The sequence below is a fragment of the Typopeltis vanoorti genome, chromosome 18 (assembly GCF_054136105.1).
Source record: "Typopeltis vanoorti isolate ZY-2024b chromosome 18, IOZ_Tvanoo_1.0, whole genome shotgun sequence".
Classification (NCBI taxonomy): Eukaryota; Metazoa; Arthropoda; class Arachnida; order Uropygi; family Thelyphonidae; genus Typopeltis; species Typopeltis vanoorti.
In genome coordinates, this window is record NC_143566.1 from 74,943,835 (window position 1) to 74,965,025 (window position 21,191).

Consider the following 21,191-nt stretch of genomic DNA (forward strand, 5'->3'; position numbering starts at 1 on the left):
GTATCCAGTAAAGGCCAGCTACCCAATAATAAATCGAGTTATCAAACAGGTGTCGATTAAAGCTAAAAGTGCTTAACAAAAATTTAAATAATATCTAAATTACACAAAATTTGATTTACAGTACCTGAAATTCGATATACAAATTGACCCATCAGCAGTAGCGACACAGGGAAAAATAAATTTTAATATTTGAGTCTTAATGCTAGCCCTAAATAATCGCTAATGTTTTTCGGTCGCTTATACTGCTTCAAATCACGCTTTAAAAATATTTCCGAAAAAAAAAATGTATTCTAAAAAAGAAATTTTATATGTATTATCAAGTAGGTATGTATTATCTGTTTGTTGATTCGAAGAAACGTAAAAAGTTATGATGTTTTAGTTTTGACTTTGCCTTCAATCAGATGTTAACAGGATAGTACCATATTGTATAAATATAATATAATAAAAAATAATAATGATAATAATGCTTCGAAGCTCGTAACGAGTTGAAATACCTCCAATTTCGTACTATCATAAAGGGTTAGTGGGTGTGTTTTACTGCAAAAATACAAAATTTGTAAAATAACTAGGTATTCTATAGAATAATTATGAGGATTTCGTTCAAGCATTTAATGAATGCTTTTTTTTTTATTATACTGTTTAACTAGGTACAGTACAAATTATATATACATGTATATTATATTATACAAATTACATATATATATATATATATATATATATATATATATATATATATATATATATATATATATATATATATATATATATATATATATATATATATATATATATAATTTAATATATATATATAATTTAAGAGACAACAAATTAATGCCCAGGGATGGCATATACACTATAAACGGTCATGCTGGTAACGGTAGTCGAACCCTGTTAATTATTTGGTATCAAGATCACGAGGCGTATCCTTTCTTGGCTAAAGATCCATTTTGGTGAAAATGGCATTATATCGAATATTTCGAGAGATGCCAAAAGAAAAATAAATAAGCCATAAATAATAATAGGTATCAGCAAGTTGTATGTGAGGTGCGATATCCGGAAGAAGAAAAGTCACTAGTTGTGTATCACGGAGATCTGTTTTGGAGCGATTGCTGTTCAACTTGTATATTAATGGCATTGGGATGAGTTTAAACTGCATATATGCAACGGTTTTCAGATTATGCAAAACTGGGAGAATAATGAGGAATCAAACAGATGTTGTGGCCTCACGGGATTACTTCAATAGACTGTCAGTGTATCTCTCATTACGATATTGTGAACTGTAAGGTTCTGAAATTTGCAGGGGCGAATTCTCCATGCTTGCTGCGCAAGCTTATTACTTGAGAAAGAAGTAATATTTATTTGTTAATAAATGCATGCATTTATAAGCATTCCATTTAGGCTTTTATTTTTGTAGACAGAAGACTGTCTTAAGCTTGCGCGGCAATAATTGAGCTTTGCGTTGTGTATCGAAGGCCGATGCTTGCTCGTCTAGTCAAAACTACCTTGGCTTGCTCGGTTGTAGGAGCTTCCAGATTCTCGTTGCAGCACTGTGATTTCATGCGTGCGCTTAGCCATTTCCGCTCCCCTCACGTCGTCTTAAACACAGGCCATACGCAGTGAAAGTAGCTCTAGCCAGTGAGCTTCAGCCAGCCTTTAAAAGTGTGCGTGTTGCTTGGGAAAATTAAGTTACAACCAATTTTTTATGACGATGTTATTAACCAGTTCATAACGAAGAACCGTAGGGTAGAATTTGTATTCAAGTAGCTAAATTGAAAAAAAGATAGAATATCATTTGTAAAATAAATGTTGTATTTGTATGATTAAATGTACATAAATTTCTAAATATATAGTTTTTAATGGTCAGTAATTCATTATTCCGCTAATCAGACTTCAATCACTCCCTGAATGATAACAAGAGCTAGCGTGAATTTCAAGACCAGCATTCGCACCTGGAAATTTGGCAGCAACGATGGTATGCAAAGTATGTATACACTTCTTGAGAAAATGGGGGGGGAGAGGTGGTGGGGACAAGGAGTTATATTACACAAGTTGTGAAGATGTCACATCGAAATTGACCCGTTATTCTATAGAATAACTGAATTATATACTTAAACGATAAAGTATATATAAGCAGGACTATTGTTAGGGTATATGCCATTCCTAAGCATATACTATCGTTCTTATAATATAGAGGAATATTTATTTATTTATGTAAAAAAGTATTGCCTTCAAGGTTCGTTGTTTAGTGGGTTACGGCGCTTCCATAATACTTAGTCAAACACTACCGTTTAACACTGACTATACTAGATAATTTTATAACCTTAAAAATCAATAAAATTAATTTAAAATAATTAAAAATTTATAATAATTTTAAATAATTTAAGAATTTAATAAATGAAATAATTTGTTCATTTTTAACTAGACCTTCCGCGCCAGTACCCAGTTACGTCTCAAGAACCCAACGTCCTAATGGCGACCCAGGGTTACCACCCAGCAAAAATATTTAGTACTATATAACTTATGCAAGAAAAAGGTACTAAATCTGAAAAAAAAAAAAAAAAAAAAAAGTACTAAATTTTTATTTGCTTTCGTTTCGCTCTATTTAGGGCATTTTACGATATTACTACCTTATTATCATAGATGAACTCAATGTAAAACCTCTAAATTAACACATATACGACATAAATGAAAAAAAATGAAGTCAAACTCACCTCACTGTAGTCATCTATGAGTCCAAGAGCTGCAGTTGTCAATCATCATAACAGAAGTCCCAGTTGTAACTCTAGCACTTAATATGTGTATTAATTTAACATAATTTTTAGTGTTTAAAATGATATAACATTAAATTTTCAGTTATTTAATATGCTATTTACATATATACGTATACAGGGGTTCCACTCACAAGAAAAACACTGGAAGTATTTATTCATTATTTTTAGCAGATTTTGCTAAATTAATCAACTCTTCAGAAATAGTAAAATCTGTAGCTGATGAAAGTTTCAATTTTTCTTTTGTCAAAAGGAGTCCATTCATCAAGGGAGTTTGGAGTTGATTTCTTATTTTATTCTTATTTATTATCACTGCTGAAAATATGCTTTCAGTTGCTGCTGATGAATGAGGGAGGCACAATATAGCTTTAACTAATGTTGCTAAATTAGGAATCACACGTTCTCCTACAGCATTTTTCATTTCAAAAGCTTTATTCCAAAACCACCGTGAATTCTTGACCTTTTTTGAAATGCTTCTACAGTCTTCAATAGTTGCCATTCTCTATCAAGCTCTTCATACCGCTCCTAGATATACCTTTTCTATGTCTAAAACCTGACCATTGTCGGCTGGATTTATCTTTTCTATGGGGTCCAAATTACGCTGTGCATCAATAAAAGGTGGTTACTCATATTAAAATATTTAATTTTTCCACGTGTTTTCATTGCTGTAATGATCTTATAACACGCGAGAAGTGTTTGAATAACGAAGAATATATTTTCATTAGCTAATGCCAGTCGGGTTGCGTGAGTATGAGATCGGGGGGGGGAGTTAACGAACAGTGAGGGGGAGGCAAAAAAGAGAAATCATGAATGTGACATATGGGGGAGACGGGAGAAGAGAAAAATATTAAACTCATATGTCTAACTCTCATGTTGTTATTATTATTATTCGGAAGGAAGAAAGTACTAGATCTGTTGATCAACGTACTAGAACACTAAAAATTGACAAAAAGTACAGTACTAAATTTAGTACAAAAGTACTAGTGGTGGTCACCCTGACTGGCGATTTGGAAATAGGCCAAACTGTTACCAATACATCGCGTGAATCTTGCGTCACCTGTTGTTCTTCAAGATCGTCTGCATCTTTTGCATAGTAATAAATATTAACGAAAGTCAAAAAATATAAATAATAATTATTTAAATTAAGGGATATTAATTAATTAAATTAATATCCCTTAATTTAAATAATGTTTACATCGCCGAAATGAAGCCTATCGGCTCTTTATTTTAAATAAATAATAATAATAATAATAATAATAATAATAATATATGTTTCTGTTTTTTTTATATATCGCATAATACTAAAAGTTGGTGAGTTTATTAAATATCATTTCTCGAGGGAGAAAAACAATTTATTTAAGAAAATTTCCAGTAAATTATATTTCAGGTTTTATCCTTAATATCTTATCATTTTAATATACTATATATATATATATATATATATATATATATATATATATTTTTTTTTTTTTTTTTTTTTTTTTTTTTTAAAAAGGTAAATGTGAAAGAACAGACTATTTTCTATTTAAAAAAAAAAAAAAAAGTGATTTCTGCCATAAGGGTGGGGGGGAGGGATACTCATTCTCTGGGATAGTCTTGAAGCTCGTGCTAAAACGGTTGTTTGACATCACTGAAGCTTTAATTATAAATTGAAATTCTGAATCTTCGTGTAGGCAGCCTTTATTTATTTGTTTGATTTTTGTTGTTGTTCAAATATAAAAACTGGTTATATTTCAGTTGATTAAATTGGAAAATGTGTAATTGAAAGTATCCATTGCAAATAATAATTATATGAAATAGAAAATAATTAACGCACTGGCGTAACTACGATTTGTTGGGCCTCCCCGCGACAGATGGGTGCCTACTCATCTGTTGCGGCTAGGCCTTTGAAACAGAATTGTTGTTGTTCCTCCTCCCACACTCCCCGAGAACCTTTGTTGAGCCCATTAAAGCTGTCATTCCCTTCAGTGAACGATGTAGTTTCCGCTCTGGAGTTAAATAACTTGTTTGCCAGCTAATGGATATTTCAAAGATTAGGTTAATGGCACAGTTGGAAAATCAAAGAACCTTTCCCTCAACTGGTATGTTCAGACACCCCAGATATAAACACATAGTTAAGGAAGATAATTTTTAAAAAATGTTTTTTTTTTTTGTAAATTTTAATAAAATAAAAACACCTACTTCACTAAAGAACTTTATATATTTGGAAAATACCAATGCACTGCGTACAAATAATATTGATCGCTGCAGTCATGCAGTAAAGTATATCAGATAATTATGCTTGAAGTGATTGTAATGAAAAATGTTTAATCCTGAGCCTATCTTATGTTGGCTTCATTTGTTTTTCTTCCTTAGAATAAGAAATTGTAAAAAATACAAATATAAGAATGGGAACAAATGTATTAATCACCTTTATTGCAATACTTTTTGTCACATTGTCTCCAAATTTTGGTGAGGGCCTTTACTTTCCAGGGATATCACTAAAGACTGTCGATCTAGAAGGGAAATAAAAAGTAATGTACATAGACATTTTTAAGTAAATAATTATTATTGAAGAATTAAAGTAAATTATAGTAACTGACCGTAGAATCCCCGCTATGTCAGACAATTCGAGTGTTATGGTGTTAGGATCAGGAGATGGCGGCAGTCTGTTGTGCCCTCATCTGGATGCTTTGATAAATCATCGACAGTCATGAGTTAGGACTAAAGAAACTTCGCCTGTTCCCTTTGGAAAATAAAAAGGAGTTAGGGGATTTATATTAATAGGCTAAGAAATGCTGAGAAGCAAATAAGTGTTTTGAAATCCCTTCTACTCTAAAACTATAGTTCCTGTAGTTTGGATCCGCCCCTGCTGTATGTGATGTAAGACCAAATAGACTCCTTTTGATTAGCATTCTTGGTATTATATATACTTCAGCGATTATCGATAAATAAAATAATAATCAATTTACCATAAAGATTGTCACAAGAGAATGCTGATATTTTCATTGCAAATGAATTTCAAACGAGATCGATGATTATGATGGTGAACTCGGCATCCCTGTCTTCTCCTCTTTTACCATTTGTTGATTTTTCATATCAAAATAATAGAAGTTCCACAACGATGTATTCGAATACATCTGTAGTGCTTGCTAACATTAAGCCATGAGTTACATGGGCAGCAACCTGAACTACGAGATCCGAATATCTCTCAGAAGTTACGCAAGTCGGATCATCTTTGGAGGTCTGCCAGAAATGCCTTACTCTCAAAACCAGTCTGAATTGTCATTTAATAAAGGTGCATGAGGAAATCAGACATGAGTTAATGTCAGATTTCTAATCAGGATATTTCTTCTGCAAATTTGCACTTCAAGACCATACTTCGGAGTTGAAATCATCATTTCCTTCGCCTTCAGGACTGAATAAGTTACCAGAAAACATCGTGAGTGCTTCCTTGAGTAATGTGTTTAAGGAAAGATATGATAGGTGTCAATGAATTACGCCATCTAGTATCCTATCTCGATTACTCCCTTAAGGCGACTACATTAATAGAAATAATAATTACCTAACAACGATTTCGTTTGAAAATATTTGCATTTCAAACAAGGTACACTAACTCCAAGTTTTGCACGCAAGTTCACCCATCGCAATCTAATAAGTTAAGTTGCGAGCAAGAGAATTTCGGATAATAAAAGTCACTCAGAACAACGGCTTAAGAATTTGAATAATAAACGAGGAAACGAAACATTATATCCGTCCCCTAATTTCCCTCCAGCAATGCTTGTTAAGTTTATTTCCTGTGGTACGGTTTGCTTCAACACACATTTATAGCTTCCTCAGTTCTCCATTCTGTTTTTAGTGTTATTTTACTTCAAAACAAGTACTGCATCTAAGAAGTTCCAATGTTGGCATATGTTCTCACATCCGGACTGATCATCCCGATAAATATATTTCGAAAACATTTAAAAACCAATTAAACACTCCCTCTCCCCAGATACGTTTGTATCAGTGTTGATGCATATTGATCCGCATGGTTCTATCCCTTTCTTTCAATCGTGTTCATATCCATGAATCGTTTCATTTACTAAAAATTGTTATTGCATTTTATCGGGGACCGGCTGAAGATGCTGTTGGTTGCTTCCCCTCCCCCGTTTTTAAAAGTTAGTTAGACTAAACCCTACCTACTCCCATTGGAGAATAAAAAACATCAGCGGATTTATTTATTTTATTTTTTGCGCAAAATATACACGAAGTATTTTAACACGAGAGATTGGTAATGACATATTTTTTTGACAAAGTAACTTTTACTATTTCGAAAAGCTGAACAGTTGTCCATATGAGTCTTATTTGTGATACCAGCTTGAATAATACCTCAAGAGCACAGACTGGAATGGAGAATGCATATTTTGGTTTGAAAGGACTAAGTCAAATCTATTCTTATGACTGGCTTGAGGAACATTTTTCTGAAATAAAAAGAATTTTTCATTTATCCTGCACACAGTCGCTTTTTTGGATTTACAATAAGATTTAGCAATAAGACTAAGAGTCATGTATTTTATGTATGCCAATGGAGTGCGTTTTTCTGTTTACCTATTTTGTGGGATTAAAAAATCTGAGTTTCCGGGAAGGAAAACGACATCTATCTCCGGACTAGACTAACTCACCTTCAGTTGAAAAGGACTTATATTTTTCGCTTCTTAGACGAGGTTCAAATCCAATCCTCTTTCCAACCAAATGATATCGTTGATATCAACTGAGCTATGCAGGCTTAGTCAAAAAACACAAACCTGTCTGAGAGCATACAGAAACATGAAGTCATGAACACTAGTATGTACAGCGGATCCACAACAAAATGCCTAGGTACTGGTTACTTTAAAAAAAAAATCATAAACACTGGTTTAGGGACTCAGAAAAAACAAACATCGGAACTGGATCTAAGAGCTTAAAATATCTGGAATTCTGAATATGAAGATACTTTCCTATTCAGATTCCAGACTGGTTTCATAAGATGGTGCCATACCTGCCCGTATTGGCCTCACTATTATATAGTTGTATCATATATAGTCATATATAGTTGTATCATATATAGTTGTATCATACGCTAAATAAATAAGAGAAGCTGGAACTCGGACTGCACATTGGGATCTTTCCCATATGAGAATCAATCAACTGTCTTGAATGCTTTGGGAATAATTTTGATTCAGATTTTTTTTTTCGACCAGGTAAAGTTAATTGTTTCAAGGGAGGAAAAAATCATGATGGTAAATATACTTGAATTATTTGGATTTTAAATTTTTCTAAAGTTCTAAGAAAAAAAAACAATTTATCAGTTAGCAGAAATTCAAGACATTTGATATGATGTGGCACTTTCATTTGATTTATCCTCAGACATTTACACACCTCTATGGTAGGATTCGCATCCGCAATTTGTTCTGTAGAGAGCAGGTTACGCTAACCCTCGACCAACCAGGCCAGCTAATAGAAGTTCTATAAAACATTTATCAGTCGTATGGCAGTCTTTCATACCCTCAACCAGAACCAAACAGCATGATTTCCAATAAATTAGTTTCTTATGATCCTGCTCTAGCAATGAACTAATTAAAGTGTGACAGGACTTTGTGATGGCATTAGGACCTTTGTTAGGGTATATATCGCGCCTAGGCAAGTACTATTTGGCAGGCCCCTAAATTCCAGAAAATATGTAAATTTAAAAACAAAAAAAACGCGTTTTTATGAGTGAGCTCAACAATTAACCATGAAGTGTTTTATGTTGCCCTAGTTTGAAAACAAATTCAGAATTTCCAGTGCAAAGAAATAAATGCTTTTTAAAGTAAGGCTTCGCCCAAAATCTTCTCAAACACAATCAAAATCCGACCTGTTACCAGCAGAATTCACTTGAAGTTACTTCTCTACCCCCCATTCCTAAAATGAATAAATAAATAAAAGGACTTTCATCAGAAATTAATTCCGTTACTAAAGTGTGATGGCACTAAGACCTTCGTTAGGGTATATACTGGCGGCGAGAGCTTATTAGCAGCTCATCAGGATGCGACTATGGGGGGGAGAACATCCTCACTGAAGGTTCTTGACCTTCCGCTAATAGATAACTATATCTGATAATTATTATTGTTATGTGTTTTAAAAAATATTGTAATTGGTGTTCTAAATTTTAGCTAGCTGAGAACTTCCAAAGGTTATCGTTGTGTACATAATATTTGATTTACGCAAGCTCTGATGGTTTGGAATTATGGTCGAAGCAACTAAGATGTAGACCAGTATATTATGTCTGTGTTGGAGACTTTTCCCTGAAAAATATCACAAATGTTCATTGCTATCCGTTTCACTTACCTTCTCCTCCCTGTATCGAAATATTCTTCATTCTCACGTAATTATATCCTTTTTTAAATAATGCTGAAAAAAGCAACAGTACAGTGTCAAAAATTGGAGATTGCTTCTACTAAGAAAAGTATGGCTTGTCACCGTCAATTTAGGAATTGAGTTTCGAATTAGGGCCGACTCAACTAAGGCTATGACGCCGGTGTATGAGTTTAGTTTACTGAATGTGTTTTTCTAGTGGCTTGCCTGTTTTGTGGGTGAAAAGATTCTGGGGTGGGGAAGAGAACTCTGCTACCACAGTATGAAACCGGCTAACTAGCCTTCAGGTGAATAAAGCCTTATAGAAGTTTCTCACGTTCTAGACAGTATTCGAACTCAGGTCCTTCCAATAGAAAGGAATCGTCGATACAAACTGAGATATGGAGGCTCTTTAGGGTATGTAAAACTATTTTAACCAGAGCGGCCTGCCTCTTCGCATTCTTAAAAGCAAAGACAAGTTTGAATACCGTCAAGGACGCAAAAAAACTTTATGAGGGCTTTTCAACAGGAGGTGAGTTATCAGTGGAGGGTTGGGAGGTTATTCTCCGAAAGCTGAGGTTTTTCATTAGTAAAACAGACCAACCAGCTAAAAGAACCCACGCAGTTAACAGGTATGATACAATGGCCTCATAAGCTTGGTTGATTCAGCCATATTTTCAAACACCGTAAATCTAAAATTTAAGGCACAACTGTACTGACAGGCCGATCTTTATCTGACAGAGGAGTTCCGAGATTTTGGCACTGTGATATTTCTGGTTCAGCGTTCTGTGGAAATAAAGAGTTAATCATTTGAATGATACGTATCGCGAATTTGAGCTAATGATCCATAGCAAAAATTCAACTATCATAGTTCTAACAGGAACAGGTGTCATTCAGAACACAACGATAATTATCGAACTTTTATAGCCAGAACAAAACAAGGGCGAGAAGGTGGAGTTATGTAAAAAGATTCCAACTGGAAATTTACACGTCGTCATAATTTCGATTCCATTATTAAACTTAATAATTCAACATTAATGGTGGACGTCTGTGATTATGATGATAAATTTTAAAGCAAATATAACAGGCCAGCAAAAATAAATGTCAAGTTAATAGAAACTTCAACTACCCTGATACTAACAGACGACTATAACATGGATTTTCGACTAGTAGGGTTTTTTTTTTTTTTTTGCGATCTGTTAGACAAATATTTTAACATCAACATGTTAGCCATTGTACAAGAGAGAAAGCACACTGAATCTATTACTCACTAAAGACATTTTGATGGCTAACAAATCGAAATGTTAATCATAAGCTGTTACGTTTTCAACATAGACAACCTGTTCGTTTTTGTTTTTTTTGTTTTTTTTTTTCCCGGTCTATAAGCTGATCTTTCAGTTTTTTCTTTCTAATTCCTTACATAATAATAGTAATATTATTTTTATATGCGTTTGGTCGAAATACCGATTTATAAATTCTTACTTTTATCTTTATTAGATAAATAAAAACTTCTTCATCATCATCATCAATGGCGTACTGCAAGTACGCGATCTGCACCAGCAAAGTTTCAATTTTCATTCCATGCGAATCTATTGTTTTTAAATCGGTTATTATTTCATCTATAAATACATTAAGATAGACTTAGAGAATTTTCTTGGGCGATTTCCTTCGTTTACTGGGATGTTCTGCATATTTCTGTAATGATACTTTATTATACATTAATTTTAAGTATGCTATTATTATTATATAGGCGTCTTCAGGAAGTCAGGGATTCTTCCAGGGAATATTTTATATCAGTTGCTGATATTTTCTACTTGTGATTCATGGCTGAGCGGATCAATGTTTTCAGATGCATCACGGAAGAGAGTACAGCAGATAACTGCCACCATATCGCGGTTCTAAATTCTAACAAATATGTTCTATTTTTTTAAAGGAGTTATTTTCTTGTAATATTTATTTTAAATTTCTTCTTTTATTATCTGTCGCCCACTTATGAAAGTTGTATGCCTATAAATCATTAGTACAGCGGGTGGGCTATGGATTTTTTTTCTATTTTTATTATTTTATTTTATTTTATTTTTTACATAATTCAGAAATTCTGCAGCTCTAGACCATGGAACAGTTTTACGTCACACCTTATATAATTAAACTTGATCAACACTGCTATGTGCAATCAATATTTTCAGGTTTTTAAAGTTTCAAAGTGTCTAGCAGGGAACATTAATTCTGTTACGCTGCTATTCATTCCTCAATTCATTCCTAAATGACTCACCTTTCTGTCGACATAACTGTTGCTATGGAAACATGTTCCCATAGCAACAAATCAATCTATTTGGTTGGTTGGTTTTTCATTTTGATTGTAGCATACTGTACAAGTTCGTAAAATCCACAACCAACGAAAACGAAAATTAGTAATTCGTTTTAGACTTGTTTCACATACCCCCTGCCAAAAATAAAAATAAAAAATAAATAAAAATACTCAACGTGAAACGTAATTGACACTGTTAGACCAATAAATGAGTAATGTTCTTAAAAAAATACTGTACAAGTTCGTAAAATCCACAACCAACGAAAACGAAAATTAGTAATTCGTTTTAGACTTGTTTCACATCCCCCCTGCCAAAAATAAAAATAAAAAATAAATAAAAATACTCAACGTGAAACGTAATTGACACTGTTAGACCAATAAATGAGTAATGTTCTTAAAAAAATATGAGGTTAATAAATGTATACAAGGGATTAAACCTGATATAATGTCATTTTAACCAGTAATATAATTTTATCCAGTGGTGTAGCTAGAACGTTTGCTGCCCGAGGCGATCCGTGAGTTTGCCGTCCCTCTCAATACACACCAAAAATACTACAAAAAGTCAAAACGACGTATAGGGAAATAAATGAAAACACTATGTTTATTTTTGAAGTAAAACTTTAATTTCAACATTCTAAAATGTTGTTTTTCTTGCTTTTCTGTTAGCGAAATCGTCGATAACATTGGCGAAGTCTATTTCATAGTAATGTAGGTAATTCTTAATCAATTTTATTTAGAAAAACTCCTCTCACAACTAGCAACACTTAAAGCAATTGCAGGGCCGACTCTACCGACGGTGCAAGACGTGTATTTGCACGGGGAAGCAAAATTCGCATAAACTCTACAAAAAATAAGGGGGAAGGGGCGGCAAAATATGCTACTGAGTGGGTCGGCAAAATTCCTAGGGGCGACCTTGAGCAATTGTGATAAAATTCGCAGTAGTATTACAATATTTGTAAATGAGTTTTCAAGCCTGTATTTTAGAATTAACTGCAAAAGTTCAAAAGGGTTCAAAGTGACGCCCAGGGCGGATCTCCCTCTCCGCTCCTCCCTTGCTACGCCACTGATTTTATCATAACTAAAAAATAAAAAAGCATAAACGAATCATTAAAGATAACTTAAACAAATTTTATATATTGTATATCAAAATAATAATTACTACCAAGAGTGTCTTTGAATCAAGAATCCGAGTAAATTTTTGTTCTTGTTGTTGTTAAACAACAACAGTTTCCCAATCTGACCGAAAACCTTTTTCTTATCTTATCTTGAAGAATTAATTCTTTCATTGACTTTATTTCTCAAATTCCAGATAACATGCTGTTATTATCAGCCTTCCACCGAAAGAGAAATCAATGTACAGCGGCAATGACATGTACTCAGACAAGTACTCAAAGTAAATGCATATTTATATTTTTACGGTACATGTGTCTACTACCAAATGTGTTTACGAGGTCAGTTTACAATAAGATTTTAAATAAGAGATTATTATTATTATTATTATTATTATTATTATTATTATTATTATTATTATTATTATTATTATTATTATATTAACTCTCCTGGAATCAAAGACTTATCAAGCGAGATATAAAGGTTTATACCAGTGTTTCCCAACCTTTTTTGGATTCATGCCCCACCTCAACGCCTCCAAGATTTTGATGTCCTCCCTATTATACATGCCAGCATAATAGTCAGCCAAGTTCTGAAAAAGTCTAATATAAATATGTTCTTTAAATAAAAAAAGGAACATGGGTAAAACTGTGTTTAATTTGACTTTCTTCAATGAATATAAATTTTATATTACACTTTGTATATTATAAAACATAAATCGAACTGAACTCGGGAAAATAAAATCCAAGTTAATACGATCCTTGAGCTTGATGTCTGCTGCAAAGAGTTTTTATTTGAGGTACTAATTTAGTCATTTTCAATCTCAAATCCCCATGGTTTGTGATATCCAGATGATTTCTTTTTTTCAGTAGCAAGTCATTTACAGCACTAAAGCCACATTCACCTAAATATGACGACAGGAAGGGTAACAATATTTTTTTTTTTTTGCAAAACTAGTTGAATTTCGGTATTTCGTTTCTATATATATATATATTATTTCACGTGGTGACTGTTTGTTGAACAATTACTGAGCTTAAATCTCTACATTATAGTACATTAAGTCTAAACCTCTAAACCACTGAAAATACCACGTCTTCTGCCCAACAAAAACAAATTAAGAATCACCAACAGTGATTACTCAAGGACAATTAAGAAAGCTGGCATAGATTGATTCATTCCAGTTCCTCTTATTTCATGCAAACAGAATAACAAGTATTTGGACATTTTTTTGGACTGACCATGTGATAGACAATTTTAACAAGATAGACAAATTTAATCTTAATGGACTGGCTCCCTCAGTGTCAATAAAACGTGATTTCATGGAGTAGGAAATATGATGATAAATGTTGGGAACAGGTATATAACCAGCAAATCTAATGGAATAGCAAAAACACTAGCCGACATGCATACAATCAGTTATTTTGGCGTATAACATAACATGAGATAACTGATATGTTACAAAGACAAGTTTCATAGATTACAGACAAGACATGTTTGAATACAATCAAGAAATCACTGGAAGGTCATTGCAAAGTGATAAGAACAGTCTTAAATGTACCGCTATCACACGTGTATTTGTGAGAATCTTCAGTTCCACAGATAACCGATTCAGAGATTTTCGTAACAAAATATTGCACCAGAGTCAGTCAGTATTTGTTATACTCTTTATTGATAAAGCATAAGGTAATAAAAAAAATAAAAGAAAATAAAAACTCGCAAGAAATTTTTTGCTTCTATCAATACAGTTCTGCTAGCAAATGGGAAATAAGTTTTATTATCATTATTCATAATAAATCCAAGATAATTTCATTCTTTACTAAATTTCCTTTTAAATAATAATAAATAAATTGGCTGGACTTTAATTATGACCAATAGGAAAGCTCAATTATTATAATAATTATGAACACTTTATTAGTAAAATACGGCAAAAGTTGTTTTTGTGACTTTAACTTTCTTATGTTTCAAATTTTTATTTTTACTTAATTTAAAAGAACTAAAATTTTTATTACTGTAAAAAAATGAAATGGTAGTAGTCACCAATACATTTGAAAACAATATTACATTTAATATAATTTACATCATATCAATTAAAATGTAAATAAATAAATCCTCTGATGTTTTCATTCCACAAATAGAATAGGTCAAGCTTTTGAAAATCGGTAGGGAGCTGGCTCCATCCTTACTCGTTACCGGTAGTTGAGTTCATTTGTAGACGTGTTGAAAAATTGCAGCAGAAAACTGCTCTATTTTGTGCTCCTAATCTTGAGTGATATTATTGTTTCAAATTATGTGACTTTTAAGGGATTTTTACGAGTTCTGAACCAGATTCTGAATGGAAAACAAAAAAACGATTTGCCCATGCGAAGATTGGGCTAGTATTTTAAAACTTTTTAAATAAGTGAACTTTCTAAATGTTAAAATTGCTATTCCACAGAGACGTATATTTGTTATTACCTATCAATATGTAGACAAATGAGCTGGTTCGATTTATAACTGATTCAAGGTTGGGTCATACGGAAATTGACTCAAACAAACTAACATTAGATCGAAAACCAATGAAGTGTATTTATATTAACTTTTCTGTTGGATAAGTATTTGTTTTATGTTAAGAAAGGCTGTGTTTGGCTATTTGTTTTATTTTTATTTCTTGTTTACAAGAAATAAAAATAAAACAAAAATTTAGACTTATTGAGGCTACTTTTATTTTTAGTGCAGAGATTTTCAACCAGTGTGCCGCGGTACACCTGAGAGGTCTTCAGGTGTACCGCGAGATTTATGAAAAGAAATTAATTGAAAGAAAAAATGTCGTAATTTGCGTGTTTATTTATTAGTATCTGGTCTTCCCTCTTCTTGTGTGTGTAAATCAATCAAAAAATAGTATACCTATTTTTTTTGCCAGATCATCAAAAAAATGAAAAGATTATATTTTTAGTGTGCCGCAGAATTTTAATAATTAGTCTAGGTGTACCATATTATGGAAAAGGTTGAAAATCACTGTTTTAGTGAATTAAATCGCGCGCGCGCGCGTGGTGTCGATAACAACCAAGTTTTAGAATTTTTTTGATACATATTTATAACAATGCCAGAAATAACTATATAGTGATTGTCTGAAAGTGTAAATGTACACGAGATGTAAAAAAAAAAAAAAAAAAAAAAAAAAAAAAAAAAAAAAAAAGTTGATTTATTTATTTATTTATTTGTAATTTGAGACTTGCTTAACCGAAAATTAGAAAATCAGAAATCCCCTGCTTTTTGGTATTTGAGGTAATGTCGTTTGCTGTTGCTTGTCTTTGAAATAGGTTGATTTTAAATTATAATCTATATACAAACATTGCTTAATATTAAACGTACTATTATTATTATTATTATACATAACATATGCTTAGCAATAAGATTCGGATCTATCTACGAGTTTAATTGTCGGTTAGGAGATTCCGGATTTAGGAGACACAACTATTGCAAACTCTAGGGAGTAGTAAATAGGAACTTCTGGAAATTAAAAAAAATCTGTTAATAATCAAATTTCCTACAATGAACAGTTATCAGAACCCCTGCATGGTAACTACTGCTTATATGTAGGTCGAAACTGGCAGAGAATGTATTCGTCTTTGTCTCTCGCTAAAATCAACATGAATGGATAAAATCAAGAAGCGTAAGCAACGACTATCGAAGTTTTCTGAATGAATCAGGAGAGAAAGAATTAATGATTTCCTAGTCGTTGCTATAATACAGAACCTTTTCAGAAATCTATACAATTTATAAGTTATTTTTGAGACTTTACTAACATAATGAAAAAATAATGAATTTTCAAGGAAGAGATTCTGATATTCAATTAACTAGAACCTTTAATATTAAAAATATTAATCAGAACTGCATAACTGTTAAGTATGCATATATGTGCGTAATGGGAATGTCACCACGAAAAGTTGGTACCTAGAGTATATTTAGTATCGTAGGTGGACGACAAATTAGATCGTTGCGAATTGTAGAATTTTTCAAACCATTGCAGGCCTCTAATCTCACATCGAGCGATGAAAATCACTTTCGCCAAAACACACTAGCCATTTTGCCAAAAATATCATTCAAAGTGCCGCCTCCGATCCAAAGGCCTCCACTTATTCCTATCTGGTGTATCTCTAAAGATATGTAGTGGACTTGCCTGTCCGATATTCAATGTCTTTCATGTAATGGTCTTCGCCTGCTTCTTCCTCTTCTTCTTTACCTGTAGTTTTCCTGTGATTATTTCATTTTCCTCTTCCTTCACACCTTAAAAACATGGTCTATCGGAAAAGAAATGGAAAAAACGACTGGTAGCTCTGGAGATGTGGTTAACAAAATAAATAAATGCATAAATAAAAATAATCCAGATTAGCTAGAAAAGAAAAGGGTATAAAACAAAGCTTGATAGATCCATCGTTTTAAATATAATTATCAATGCCACCACTCTCTTTTAGTTTATAAAGTATATTTTGCAGATCTCTTCATTCTCGGTGGTTAGTGGTAGTGTCAGTGGTGTAGCTAGAGCTGTTGCCACCCGGGGCGATCCACACCAAAAATACTACAAAAAGTCAAAACGAATTTATTAATTAAATTAAATTAATTAAAACACTTGTTTATTTTTGAAGTAAAACTTTAATTTCAACATTCGAAAATGTTATTTTTCTTGCTTTTCTGTTAGCAAAATCGTCGATGACATTGGCGAAGTCTATTTTATAATAATGTAGGTAATTTTCAATCGATTTTATTTAGAAAAACTCCTCTCACAACTAGCAACAGTTACAGCAATTGTAAGGAAAATTCGCAGTAGTATAAAATAGACTTTTGAATTCAATTCTAAAATACAGTTCTCGAGACTGTATTTTAGAATTAACTGCAAAAGTTCAGAAAGGTTCAAAGTGCAGCCCAGGGCAGACCGCCTCCTCCGCAATCCCCCCCCCCTCCCCCACCCTAGCTACACCAGTGGTACACTGCAGCCATGGGACTCAACGTCTTCAGGGACGATCTATTTTCTTAAATGGAAGGTGTTCATATTAAAGTGACCACTTAAGTGTACATTTCAGGCTAGTATTCCTCCACTTTTGAAGCATTGGCGACATTCACTAAACTGCGATTAATGTTTTGCATTAATCGCAGTTTAGTGAATAAATGAATAGCAAAAATATACAAAAATAAACCAGATAATGACTGTCGAAATTTTCAGAATGAATCAGAGAAAAAGAAGCAGTTATTGGTTGTTGTTAGAGTACAAAACCGGAGAGAAGCACGATACATCTAAGTTATTTTTGAAATAATTCTGAATATGACATAGGACGGGGAAAAGCTGAATTTTAACAATTATGTGATTCGTGTTTATGTATATTAATATTTATGTATAATTATGTATATTGATAATATACATTTTGCAAATGCAATTAACATAAACTCAATTATTCAGAACTGTTTTGAATAATTCAATAAATAGGAGACTATTATAAATCAATAACAGTAGAAATTAAGGATTCTGCAATCATATATTACCAGAACATACATTACTGTTTATATAAGAATAGTGATTATGTTTTGAAAATGAAACTTCTGTTGGAATGAGTGATATTTTTTACCAAGTTATTTTATATCATTAATAAGTTAATACGCGCCGTGGCGCTGGTATCACACAAACAAACGAAAATAGCTTCTTACTTGAACGACAGGAATTATACATGATCCTTAATTACTAGAGTAAATTTTATTGTAACAAAGCAACGGGAATTTTGTCGAAGTGTGATTACTAGCGTATTGCAAATTTTCATGTAATAATCATTTCCTCTAAAACAACGCTAAAAATAAATGGGCTTGGATTTTCAGATGATTCATTTGCTCCTTAACGCCAATAATCATCAAGGAACAGCCGATGAAACCCATGTGTCAGCGTCACGTGATTCTAAGCATTCGTGTGCTAACACAAAATCTAAATCATGCAATGTTTTAGATTGTCGCTTATTACAGTGCATTGGCGTTAATAAACAGAAATTACAGTAAATTAGTATTGTTTAACGTTTTCCGTATAACATATATTTTTATATTTTGTATTAATTTAAAAAGATTTTTTTTTTTTTTTTTAATCGTTGAAATGTAAAGAAGTTAGAATACGTTTTGTTATATTTTATCGATTTGTTTTACATATAATAAACTTCGGACGTTCCAGTTCTGGAGTGTTTGCAAATCTAACAAAGGCTATAATTTTTGTACGTTCCTTCCTTATAATGAATGAAGACTCTTATTAATATATATTTTATTAAAATATATAATTTATTTAAATATGTATCTTTTATTGCATTCAATTGTTTCGTGTAATCACACATTGGCAAAACAGGGCGACTGGCACTCTTTTATTGGAAAAAACCTGGGTTGTATTTTATTGTAATAAAATATCTCGGTGTAACAAATATCAATAAGCACCAAATGTCATACGTAAAAATTAATTGCTTAAAATACATCCTAGATTTTAATAATGATAATTAGCAATACTGAAATTTACAATATCAGTGGTACCCATTTTGTTTCATTTTACACCCAATGGCTGATGAGCACAATCGCAAGAGAAACCAATTAACCAGAATTGAACACAGTTTTGCAATCAGTTGCTTCCGGTTCTATACGTTGAGATTTGTGGCTTTGGTAGAGGACAGTACTAGATGGTACTCCTGTCCAGCCAGAATACATGATGCTGGAGGTGTATGGCGTACTGTTCATTCGAAGTTATTATTTATCTATACGGGCAAGAGACGTGATCTAACGGACTTTGAAAAAGGTATGATTGTAGAGTATCTGTTGAAGGTGACATCAGGAAAATGCCAATATTGTAGGCTATTCACTTAGCACTGTACTTAAAGGTGTTCAAGAATGGCAGGAGACTAGACAGAACAGCATTCGCATGACCAATAGCGGTTGTCTACTTCTCATCTACGAACGCAGGTTGTCTGTCTTGTGGAAGCCAATAAACGAAAAACTGTGGAACGCCTAAGTAAAGAATTTAACCAGAGAGAGAATGACGGTATTTCTCGATCTCAATTCAGCTTACCCCTCTTCCGTATGAACAGTACCATCGACAGGGTGTAGCATAGAGGCATCCTGCCTCACGGCGCAGTTTAATAAGGGCGCGCGTTCAGCCATATTGCGGTAGGCGCCATCGCTACGCTAACAATTCCTGTTAGCGTAGCAAGTGCGGAAAGAAGTTTTTTCAAGCTTAAACTGATTAAAAATTATTTGCAACAGCAATGACCCAAGAAAGATTGGTAGGTCTAGCAACTATATCGATAGAGGCGGACATAGCTTATAATTTAAATTTAGAAGAGCTTAAAAACAGTTTTATTGTGAGATTTCCCCGTAGAGCAAACATTTAATTAATATTATTATGTAATCGTTTTGCATTAATGTTTCTCTTGTAATAAAAACAAAATAGCAATTGGAGATTTTCTTATATTTTTGTCTTATAATCCATCATGGGCGATATTTAATTGTTTGCCTCAGGGCGCAATCTAATCTGGCGACTGCCCTGCGTATGAACCTCCGAAGAGAGCCCAATCAAAAGTGACTAACGCTAATTATGCCTACAGTTTGCATCTGAGAGACTTTTTTCTTTACCATTGAAGACTGAAAAAGTTTATTTTCATATGAATTTCGTTTTCAACTATGTCATGTGGATGGTAGTTGAAAGCTTAGCGAAATCTCAGGAGAAGAAATACCTCGACATCATATTCTATCAGAAACAGGCAGTTGGCAGCAGCATTATAGGATGGAGATGTTTCCTGGGAATATCTTGGAGTCCTCATACCCGTAGATCATACCATCAGTTCTATAAAATATCGATCCATTATAGTTGACTAGGTATATCCCTTTATGATGAGTCTTCATATGGTCACACACACCTTGGCTATAGATGACCCAGGTGTGTTCAACAGGATAATGTGCTATGCTACGTTGTTGTTCTGGAGTGGTTCGCCGAAAACGACAGCAACTTTCAGGTGTTGCTATGGCAGCCTTCGCCGATTTTCAATCCCAAATAATGTCTTTGGGATTAAATACATCGAGACATCAGGCGTTTAAATCCTCCACCCGAGCACTCAAAGATTTAGGGAAAGCAATTCCAATGACTTGGTACAGCATACATCCTGCAACGTTGAAAGTCTTATACAGCCATGCAACATTAAGACGGTGGTATTTTGACTGAACTGTGTGTGTGTGTGTGTGTGTGTGTGTGTGTGTGTGTGTGTGTGTGTGTGTGTGTGTGTGTGTGTGTGTGTGTGTGTGTGTGTGTGTGTGTGTGTGTGTGTGACAAACTGTATCATTTATCCGATCATTTTATAATACAATAACATAATTTTTAATAGAGAAAAATAATACGAGAACAGATTTGAAATTAAATTAAAATATTTTAAATAAAGATCGAATATTGAAAATTAAAAGTCAAATATTAAATTTAATTAAAAATAAAGACCAAATAAATAGTACCTTTTGAGAGAACCAGTGGTGCACCCAGAGGGGGGAAGGGGCCCGGGAACCCCCCAAAGAAAAGGAAAAAAACACTAGAAAAATTTCCAAAAATCTTTTCCTAATTAAAATTCATTTTTTTATTTATGTTGTGTGCTACTTATGAATTAGCGATCACTGCAGATGCTCAGTTATAGGTTGTA

General features: G+C 33.0%; 1 long non-coding RNA gene across 1 annotated transcript in view; it reads right to left on the reverse strand.

Annotated features, from left to right (window-relative positions):
* Positions 1-5,178: 5,178 nt before the first annotated feature.
* The window catches only part of LOC150096812 (uncharacterized), a 48,886-nt gene continuing 32,873 nt past the window's right edge, over positions 5,179-21,191 (reverse strand). The window contains exons 2-3 of the long non-coding RNA XR_016549850.1: positions 5,351-5,493; positions 5,179-5,263 (exon numbers count right to left, since the gene is read on the reverse strand). This is a non-coding gene — a long non-coding RNA (uncharacterized LOC150096812). The remainder of the gene's footprint in view (positions 5,264-5,350; positions 5,494-21,191) is intronic.